At 41.8% G+C, this 2,585-nt stretch overlaps 1 protein-coding gene across 2 annotated transcripts in view; it reads right to left on the bottom strand.

Moving 5' to 3' along the window:
• Positions 1-2,585, bottom strand: part of DNAJC2 (DnaJ heat shock protein family (Hsp40) member C2) — a 39,439-nt gene that overhangs the window by 32,422 nt on the left and 4,432 nt on the right. The gene's annotated exons all lie outside the window — the stretch shown is intronic.

Raw genomic sequence — 2,585 nt, 5'->3', positions numbered from 1 at the left:
GGCGCCGAGCCGCTGTTGTTATTGTTTAGTGGGCCCTGGCCGGGTTCAAATCCTCCAGCCTCAGTGTATATGGCTGTCGCTGTAACCACTGTGCTACGGGCACCGAGCCTTCTTTCATTTTCTTTATAAAATACTCTTTGAAAGAGTATTTTACATTAGGTCTCTACTTCATTACTTCCTCATTACTCCTCAATCCACTGCAATCTCTTGCCTTCCTGATCATTTTACTAGAACTGCTTTCCATGAGGACAACTGAACTTCGAGTTCACAAAATTCAGTGGCTTTTTACAATATTTCATGTTATAGGATTGACTTCTCCCTGAAGTAGTGAAACTGGTGACTTTTTTTTTTTTCCTTAAGATTTTCTCCTCATTATTGTTCTGGGAGAATATAGTGCCTGATGTTTAATAAACGTTTGCTGAACAAATGTCTTTTTTTTCCTTCCTGCTTCTTTTATTCTTTTTGTTATCCTTTGTTGCTTCTCCTGGAATATAAGCTATGCAGGTGAACAGAAATACCCATGCTGTTCAATGTTGGGTTCTTTTATTTTTTTAGAGACAGAGTGTCACTTTGTTGCCCTCGGTAGAGCACCGTGGCATCACAGCTCACAGCAACCTCTAGCTCTTGGGCTTAGGTGATTCTCTTGCCTTAGCCTCCCGAGTAGCTGGGACCACAGGCACCCACCACAATGCCTGGCTACTTTTTGTTGCAGTTTGGCCAGGCTGGGTTTGAACCCACCACCTTTGGTATTTGGGGCCAGCACCCTGCTCACTGAGCCACAGGTGCTGCCCAAGTTCTTTCCTTTTAAAATTGATAACAAGCTGAGTGCAGTGCCTCACACCTATAATCCTAGCACTCTGGGAGATCAAGGCAGTGGACTGCTTGAGCTCAGGGATTTCAGACCAGCCTAAGCCACAGCCTCTAAAAATAGCTGGGCACTGTGGTGGGTGCCTGTAGTCCCAGTTACTCAGGAGGTTGAGGCAAGAGGATCACCTGAGCCAAGGAGTTTGATATTGCTATGAGCTGTGACGCCATGGCACTCTACCAAGAGTGACAAAGTGAGACTATCTTCATTAAAAAAAAAAAAAATTGATAATGACGATGGTAGGGGAATTTACTGAGGGCTTATTTACTTTTCTTTCTCTCGCTCTCTTTTTGAGATAGTTCCTGCTTTGTTGTCCAGGCTGGAGCACAGTGGTGAGATCATAGTTCACTGCTACTTCAAACTCGTAGGCTCCCTGGCTTCAAGTGTTCCTTTTGCCTCAGTCTTCTGAATAACCTCTGACTATATGCACATGCCACTGCACTTGGCTAATTTCTTTACTTTTTGTAGAGGGGTCTTGCTATGTTGACAAGCCTGGTCTTAAACTCCTGAGCTCAAGCGATTCTCTGCCTCACGCTCCCAAAGTGCCAAGACTATAGGTGTGAGTCACTGCACCTGGCCCTTATCTCATTTAGTGTACTAAATAACCTATGAGGTAGGAATTCTTATTATCTACTAATCGTTTGGCATTTATCATGCGCCAAATACTAAGTTAAATATTTTATACACGTCATTTCACTAATGCTCATTATAATCCTGTTAATACATTCACTGTACCAACAAGGGAAATTAGGTCCAGAAATGTACAGTAACTTTTCAAAGGTCCTAGTGCACCAAATGGCAGAAGCAGATTTGAATTCAAGCACTCTCACTCCACAGCACACACTATAAGTATTATACCAGTACCCACTTAAGCACCTATTTGCCTATTCTTTTTCCTGGCTGATGTTATTCAATTCCTCATAGCTTCAATTACCACTATGTACCAATGACTTCAAAATGTCTTTGGCTCTAACCTCTTTTCAGAGTCATAAACCAATTTCTAACCATCTACCAGATAATTTCACTGGTATAGTAAAAATCTCAATCTTAGCATAGCCAAACTTGTGGACACAACACTCTTCACAAACTTCCTCATTCTGCCTCCCACTTGGTGACTGACATCAGGTCACTCAAGCCAGAATACTAGGAGGCCTCTGAACATCTCTTTTTCTTATGCCACACAACCAAGGTCACCAATGCCTGTCAATTCTACCTCCAAAAAACAAATCTGTCCCCTTTTCCTCAAGATTCAGCCACAAGTTTAGTTGAAGTCTTCATTCGCAGGCTGGATTAGAGCACTGACCCTTCAGTAGTAAACTATTTACTTGCCCTCTAGTCCCACCCTCCCGTTCAAGCATTTTCTGTACTGCCAGGAAGAATTACTTTTCTAAAATTAGCTCAGAAATTTTTGATGACCTTACTGACCCCCAGATAAAATTTTAAATCCTTTCTTAGCATGGCATAGAAAGGATACAATAGTGTTTGGTCTAGAGCCCTTTGCAGGCCTAATTTCTTACCATCCCTCATGTATCCTTTTCTACCCTTTAATAGCTACAGAGGTGGTATATACATTCTTTTACCCCTTCCTGTCTTTGCATATCTCTTCTTTCTGCCCAGGTTGCCTTTCTCCCTTCTCTGCCCTATTATCAGTCATCTTTTTTTTTTTTTTTTTTTTTGAGACAGATTCTCAGAGGAAAATTGAATTAAATGACCTCTGTAT

Source organism: Otolemur garnettii, unplaced genomic scaffold (genome assembly GCF_000181295.1).
Source record: "Otolemur garnettii isolate 467f Iridium unplaced genomic scaffold, OtoGar3 scaffold00005, whole genome shotgun sequence".
Taxonomy (NCBI): Eukaryota; Metazoa; Chordata; class Mammalia; order Primates; family Galagidae; genus Otolemur; species Otolemur garnettii.
Note: the sequence above shows the minus strand (reverse complement) of the source record. Positions and strands in the feature narration are given on the sequence as shown.